General features: G+C 33.7%; 1 protein-coding gene across 1 annotated transcript in view; it reads left to right on the top strand.

The window, feature by feature from the left end:
- The window catches only part of LOC108754560, a 102,900-nt gene that overhangs the window by 1,136 nt on the left and 92,962 nt on the right, over nucleotides 1–8,802 (top strand). The window lies entirely within an intron of this gene.

The raw sequence follows: 8,802 nt of genomic DNA, 5'->3' as shown, positions 1-8,802 counted from the left end.
GTCACATCATATTAAATAATAAATATGACAAACAGAAAAATGTAAAGTTATCAGTTAAGGCGGCTTCAGATGATGTAGGCTAATATACGTCAACATTGTGTGTAGCAAACATATACACACATATAATGTGCATAATTATCATGCATATTTAGCGTAAAATTGGCGTACCATTAGCCATGTGGTTTATAACCCTTTTTAAATATACGAATGTGATATTGCAAATACGATACAATACAATTAATGCGGAACAAGTATATTGTATTGTAATATTACGCAACACGCAGTGTTTTTTATTACACTGACGTTACGCAAACGATTGTTTGTTTAATGTCATTGAGCGCGTAATATGCGCGACTACTAACACTATCAATGCGTGATTCACGGACGGATTTAATCGTGATCTATAATTGATCTGTTTTGAACTCCTATATTTCAAAAATTACTGCTCGGAATGAAAAATGGCAACCACTTTTAACTTATTTTTTCAAGAACTTTCTTGCTATGATATTTTGATTCGCGAATTTCCGGACACTCTGTACACACACACACACACACACACACATATATATAAACTATCCGCAAGCAATATTAAAAATGTTTAAATTAAGACTACTGTAGTCACACACTTTAATTTAACTAGCCTCATACACTTGTCGACATTATCCCAAAATGCCTGAAAATGCGATTACGTGACGGATTACTCTTACGATCTAAACTTTCTATTTTTATCTTGTAAGATTAAAGTTACAGATACTATAGTATCTTGTGAATTTAAGCCGATTTGAGAATATTATAGACCATAAGCCGCTTGAAGTATTTCATCAGCTCCTTTAAAATGGCCGCGACACAAAAGCGGGATATCCCCTGCGGGACATCGCATGGTATATCCCCATCCATCGGTGTCATTCGCTTCTCGATATCGAGGCAAGAATTCGAGATGGTATCTGAAAATTTATCATTGCTCTCGATAACCGCGGATAACGTGCGTCGCACAATAAAATCGTCTCGTGCTATAAAATCGAAACGAGAATTCGTGTCACGGATTATCGGCGTGGCGCGTCGCGGTTTTGCGAGAGGGAAAGAGAGACGACGGGTCAGGTCAAGAGATATTCCTGCCGCTGGTCCGCTCGCTTTTCAGCATCAACGTATGTTAAAAAAACACGGTTTACGCGCATCGTACGGACACATCGCATCAGATTGCCTAACGTTATCGGTGCACCACATAAATCATGTCTCTCTTTCGAATCCTCGAATTCCATCGCCGTTTATCTACCTATATCTAGAACACTAAGAGCAATATCGAATTTAACTCGCGTAAGTTATAATAAAACCGAGTTTTCACATTTTCTATTATATAGAGGAGCTTTCTTTATACTTGTTTCGCTCAATGAGCAAGTAACTCGCGAATAAATTATTCAAATAGAAAAGTTTCGTTAAATCAATTTTTTTACAAAGTTGTTTCTTCCGTAATCGGGTAGACAGGTACAACCGAGTATTATTTTCTCCTCGTTTCTGAAAGGAAAAAAAGGATTTCGCGGAATCCCTTTTGGAAACGGGGAATTGACCGTATAAAATATCATCTGCTTTTTCCCTCCTTTCGTTCTTCTGTAAAATTTACTCTTTACGGCTTATGTCTGTAACTGTCTCGCCGTCTTCACGCCCGAAACCTCATCCGCGACTTCGTGCGGAAAGTGGGCTGCACTCGTATTCGCTGCGAAGAAGGAAAAGTTGTCTTAATGCATTAGGGACATATGTGTCTTGCGTTACTTGCGCTAGGCGCGCCTCGGTTTCTACTCCGGATTGGTAAGGTTTACGACACCGTGGCGAGAATCGATCCTATCACGATGAATACACCAGCCAGCACGAACGTCCACCGTATATTTGCCCGCGTATGCAGAGTTGCTACAAAATTGGAAATCAGGGAGATGTCAGGGAAGTTGAAAACGGTCAAGGAAATCGGGGGAAAAGTCGAAGAATTTTGCAAAGCTTTCTAGAAAATATAAATTCTTGGTTTTACAGAAGTTTGATACGAGTATATCACACCTACGCAGTTTTAGAATACTACATGTCAAAAAAATCACTTGGCAATAACAGCTAAATTTTAAAAGCTGAATCAAACTTAGCTGTAAGATCTACCTTAGTGTCATTACTGAGCTCTGACTATTACAGATAAAAAACATTCACTGTGGCATGAAACTTAGTTGAAATTAAAAGCATATATTAGTACAGGCAGTTAAAAAGATATCACACCGAATTGTATTCTTGAAAGATGTACTTAATATTTCCTCTTAATGGATATAAGAATATTTCCTCTTAAATTAATGATATACTCTTGATTTGCGAAAGCGATCGTCGCTACACGCGCGCTTCACGCGGTTTTTGATGATGTTAAAATCATATAACTTTTGAAATATTTTCTGAAATATTTTTCTCTAAAGCGTATTGTTCAAGAGATATTTGAGATCGTTTAAAATAGGATATCCTGTACATTATGTTAAGAATATACAGAATGTTAATTTAGATGATTTTTCTCTTAAATTAAGAGGATCGTTTTGGCGCTTATTTTAGAGGAAAATATATTATATGTAAGTGGGATATTCATTTTTTCGATGCACCTAAAAGTTCTACAGACAAAGTAGCATTCAGCTAAATATCTCTAGCAGCAAAAATTTGTTGCTACATACATAAGTGCAAATAGCTAATAAATTTAGCTTGAGCAGCAACAGCATTAGCTATCGCAATTTTAAGGACACATTTTAGCTACCACAGCTATATATTAACTCCTACAGCTAATCCTTTTTTTCCGTGCAACTTAACGATTAAATGCAAGTAGTGTCAGTAACATTAACAGTAATTTACATTACTATTAAATTGTTTTGTCTAAATGTTTAATGGTTTCTAAATCAATACAAAAATGCATGAAGTTTCAAAATGTTACTGAAAGTCAGAAAATATAGGACGAGGAATTTGTGGCAATTCTGATGTATGGATAATTCTCTTTACGTCAATCAAACTGCAGGATGCAAAATTATTCAGTATACCTATATCTTAAATTTCATTTCATATCCATATAAACTTTGAAGAATTTGACAAACTCCTAGAGTTAATTAATTGTATATTATAACTAATACTAGAGGATATAAAATACAATAAGCGTGTTATGAAATGTGATAATTCGCGTAGATACACGAACAAGCTTTCTCTGTTAATTTAATAACTCAAATTCATGCTATTATATTAACATGTATTTGCAACCATAGAGTATTTAATGGAACGCGTTAGATAAAATAATGACGAATTAATCTATTATTGAGTCAGCTTAAAGCTAGATGTTATAATTTCTATTTGAATTTTATATTAGTGTAATAATTATAATAAATATAACAAATGCCTTACAGAAAAAATTAAGGCTTTATTTTAATAAGAAAGATGATAGAAACCAAAAATAGACAGTATGATTTTAATTTTTACCACTTAAGCAGAATTCGTGAGAAATGGAGATGTGGTTTGAATTAAACGTCGCCATTTCCTGTTCATAAATTTGTACTTTGCGAAAAGTCTGGGGTCGAGAGCTCTTTCCGAAACGTCGATACTCCGGGCGCGGCGACGCGGATTAAGTGCCATTTCTACGCTGGTGGGTCGCCGTGTCGCGAATTTTTACGACCGGATAGCGACCCCTGGTTTCGCGTATTCAAAACACGAGTACCATTTGCCTTTTTAGTGGTCTGGCATATAATTTTGGGGCACCCGTCGCGACGAAGAATTTTTACGGTCGCATCTCTCTCTCATTCGCCCCGCGATTTCATTAGATGCAAATTTCGGCGTCGAGATTTTAGCATTTCATAGTCCATAAAATATTTGATCGAACCAGTGCGAAAATCAAGATACGTACGCACGTATTTACGGACGTGTCATAAATACTGAAATATTTGTAAAATACGGTGGAATGCCTAATTATTTGGACATGGACTAATCGCGAACATTGCAGAATCCATAACGGCGGAAGAATCTCTCATCATGGCAGAATCTCATCAAATTGCAGCATTTGAAATGACAGTCTACCTCTCTATAGATTTTAATTAAGCTATATTTTGTAGACAAAAAATATATGATAAGGTGATACAATTTCGGACATGGTGATACAATTCTGAAAAGAATAAAATTTGAATCCAATTTTTGAGGTTTGGTAATCTTCTCATTATATTTAGAGAATGCTGAAACGTATCACATAGAAAAAACTCAATCCTAAACTTAGAAAATAGGATTCAAATGTTACTTCGTTCAAAATTGCACCATATCCTATTATTATAGATATTTTTTTTATTATTATTTTCGATAATATATGTTAATAATAGAAAAAATTTAATCTTTAAAACAGAGTCAAAAAACAGTTGCAGCAGCGCATTAAAGTATCTCTTAAAATATTAATAGAATATATTATCGTTCAGTTATGGTACCATTTAGCGATATTATTTATGAAATCATAGCACTAACCTTCAGAAAAAACGAGGGTTTATTTTTCAAATTTATCGCTTTTCTTCGAGTAAGATTTGTTATAATTCATTTTTAATGTATTTCTTGCCTCAATATATAACGCTATTTCAGCGTTATTTTATAATGACTTTCCCCTTTTTATAATGTTTTTATAATCCCCTACTTTATAATGACTTTCTGTAAAAGTTCAAATGAAGGAAAAGGAAAAGAAACTATCTATCGAACTATATTTATACCACTAAATTTTCTCAATTCGTATGATAAATTAGATTGACGGTTTTAAAATGCTTATATCCTTAAATTTTAAATTTTTTAATAAAGATAAAAATAAATTTACGCTTTTAATTAATGTTAAACTTATAAAATCTACTTTTTATTCTTTTTCTTATTAACTTAAATTATGTTGTATCTTATGTATACAATAAATGTCTGTGTTGAGCTTCGATCCCTGAATTTGTTAAGCCCAAATGACTGTTGATCAGTCATCGCTATGGAAAAGGCGCGGCAGGGGTCAAAGAACTAGTCGCGGTCCGTAGGTAAACTTTTAAAAGTGTCTGCGTTATATATGTGTCGATAGCATTGTTTCCGAGCAACCTCTTATATCTCAGTGGATAAAATTGCAAAGAAAACTTAGCGGAGTGATGCTAGCGAGCTTTTGCAATAAACGCCTACGGAACGTAATGCTTTTTTCGTGTCTCTCAAATGCGAAAGAAAATTGAAGAGAAACACTTATCATAAGATAAGTTTAGATTTATTCTAGAAAAAAGGGAGTAACTTTACGCTGTAATACATGCAGGCATGTAAATTACTCGTTCGATGAAATAATTTCAATGACAGTACTCTTCAGTTAATTTTTTAGCTTTTTACTACCGTGTCCCAGCAAGATTTCGATTAAAAATATAAATGCGAAAACGAGATAAAATCTTATGCAAAATAAAATTTCTGTGCAAAATTATCCTTTGTTGTTTAAAAAGTGGGGTTTTTGAGGTGTTATAACAAAATTCACACAAAAATATTTACTGTTTAAAATTCGATATTACGCGGGTAATAATGGAAAAAGTTGAATATAACATCTCTGGATTTCCGTCAGTCAAAAGTTATTATTTAAAAATAATTTTTTTACTTTTCGTACTTTCTGATATAAGGCTAAAAAATTAAGATCCACGTATTAATATATATATATATATATGATATATATATATGGTATATATATTTCAATCGTTCATTTTTCCTAGATTTCACGTAAATTGACATCGTTCCCGTTCGAGATGAAAGCTCACGTTAATTTTCATCGAGAGTGTATGTCAAGAAAGGAAAGATTACGGCAATTTCTACCGACGAGAGACACAGCAGCCGGTGACGTAAAATTTATCGAGCATAAGTAAAAATTTGCATTCGCTTCGCACGGAGAAGAAAATAAATGGAGGCCGGGCACGACTGTAAAAATGGTGACGCGACCTCCATCACGGATGAAAGATACAGATAATATCGCACGTTCTCGGCGTATTCGCGCGAGAAAACTTTCGCGATGCGCCGGAGCTCCTCCAAGTGCTCGGAGCAAAGTGCTTGGAACTTAATATGATAGCGCTCGGTTGGCGCTCAGACGAGCCGTGGTGCGCTCGAAGAGAGTAATATTGATCGACGGAGCGGGCTTACATCGTGCCAGAAGGGAGAGAGAGAAAGACAGAAAGAGAGAGGAGGCGAGAGAGAAAGGAAACCGGGCTGAAGGGGTGGAGGACGCACACTGGGTACAAGAGGGAGGGTCGCGTTGGATGGTGGCATACGAGAAGGGGTGATTGCCAGAGGGTCGTAGGGCCGACGCGCACCATCGTGACCAAAGGGTCTCCTTCTCTCTTGACGTCATTCGTTTCTCTCTCTCTCTCTCTCTCTCTCTCTCTCTCTCTCTCTCTGCTTCTCCCTTCTTCCCCCTCTCTCTTATTCTCTATCTCTCTCCCTCTCATTCTCTTTTACTCGCTTTCTCTTCCTCTCCCACACCCTCTCGTTTCACTTCCCTGTCCCGCGGTCGCTCGCAAAACCCGCTCACTCTTCTCGTCCCGCGTCCTGGCTCGTTTCGCACGCGACTTCACGTGAAATTCGAAACTACGTGGTGACATTACACGGCGCGATCCATCGGACAACAGATCGAAAATTGCGGATCGATATTTGCAACGCAAACAGACGCGCTGCCAAATGACCACTTTGTCGATCCTATGATGAGCATTTATCGGCGTTTATCGGGAAATACGGTGGTGTTAAAAAAAAAAAAAAAAAAAAAATTGTGAAGTTTACGCGAACAAACTAGCCACGCAAGATTAATTTCGCGTGCACGACAAATTTAACGAGTTAAAGCGTACAAATCCAATAACGAACGATTATACAAGAAAAAATTATTAGAAACGGGAACATTCTATATTAAAGTTTTTACTGTACATCAAACTACCGCAGGACAAAGTTAGATTGCGGGGGGTAACTTTAACTGCAAAGTTGAAACTTGAACAAAAATTACGATATCGTTTAATATCGAGAAAAGTTGATTGCCAGTTTCAATTTTGTTCTATTCTGAAAAATTTCTGCTACTTGTCGATTAATTTTTTTTGCGCGTTATTAATTATTTTTATAACAGTTTTTTAATTTGATATAAATGTCTACTTGCAATTCAATCTCAATGTCAATATCTTTTTAATGACAGGTTCATCGATCTTTTAAGCCGACCTTTTCTTAACAAATATTTGAAAGGGATTTAATAGCAAAGATATTTAACATCAGAGATTAAACTCATCTCAACGAATTAAGTTTCAAGGGTGCACATAGATAACGGAACTTCCTTTCTTTGTCAATTTCAAGTCGAAATTGAATTTCTGCGTGTGCACTTCTTATTCCTTTTCAGAGAACAAAGAGAGCAAATAGTAATTATATTTATTATGCAGGCTGATTCTTGGTGTTTCAATAAACGATCTGTCTCAAAAGTTTCCTCAAATCGTCAAAGAAGTAATTATAAATAGCGTATAATTAATTTTGTTTTATTACCCTGTTCTCCCATCTTTTAATTTATTTACACGCATCTAAAGGTTAAAAATGTATTACATATTATATATTCTTTAACAAAATTATAAAAAAGGTTACAAATGTTTCTATTTATATTTTCAAAAGTAATACAAAAAATCTAGCAATAACTTAAAATAGATAAAAAATTATTTTAATATAAAGTGAACATGGTTAAAAAAAAAACAGATAAAATAAGAAAATTTTCATTTAAACTATAAAATTGTATTATTAAATATAATATATAAATTAATCTAATTATTAAACTATTTCAAATGCACATAACATTCTTTCCTATGTGGAAAGTATAAATTTCTAATTCTGGTCACTTTTTACAGAGACATCTTTAACTACAGTTATGAAACAGCTACATCTAAGTTCTAAAGTGTCCTATTTAAAGTACAAAATGCAAATGAACCTTCACTTTACCGTTGATAGAGGAAGATTCAAAGTTTTTTACTTACAGTTTAGAACCTCGTAGTAATCATACAGATTATATAATACACTGTTAGACATCAAAGCAGCAATGGTAACCAAATCCCTTTGGTTAAATAACATTTCGTTATTTTTAACTTTTATGTGTGTCAAAATGTAAATTTATCTCTTTCTGTAATTTCAAACTAAACAACATTCATATTAACTTATGCACTTAGTAAATTATAAACTACATTTAAATGAAATTTAATACATTTTCTTGAATTAAATTATTTAACATCATTGTTTAGTTAAATTAATTTTATACGACATTATTATTAATGCTATAATTATACAATATAATTATTACGATATGTTGAATAGGAGCAGCAATGACGACCTATATAGAAATGATTAAAAACAATTCCAATTTGGACATATAATTTGACATTATGAATTTAATAATATTGATATTTCATATATACAACCGTAATTTCCTAAATTTTCGCTTTGAATCCAAATGTTATAGTCGAGAGTTAATTCTGAATTATGCTAGCGAGCTATTTGTGAAGCGGATGTGATAGTAGTAAGTGTATATGACAAGTAAAGTAGCTATCCTTATTAGCGTTTTTCTATTTAAATAACCCATTTAAAAACTAGTATAAATAAATAAGAGAAAAGGTATTTTTATAAATTTAAATTATTAATGTATACAATATTAAAGATAGTAATGTACTTTTTAATTTTATTAAAGTATAGTAATATTTTCTAAAAGGAGAGACATACATATCACAATGTAAAGAAATTCATAGGTCCAATAATATCGTAAGATTTTAAGTTTGTTTTCATGTC

The sequence above is a fragment of the Trachymyrmex septentrionalis genome, unplaced genomic scaffold (genome assembly GCF_001594115.1).
Source record: "Trachymyrmex septentrionalis isolate Tsep2-gDNA-1 unplaced genomic scaffold, Tsep1.0 scaffold8, whole genome shotgun sequence".
Classification (NCBI taxonomy): domain Eukaryota; kingdom Metazoa; phylum Arthropoda; class Insecta; order Hymenoptera; family Formicidae; genus Trachymyrmex; species Trachymyrmex septentrionalis.
This window is presented reverse-complemented; position numbering and strand designations above follow the sequence as displayed.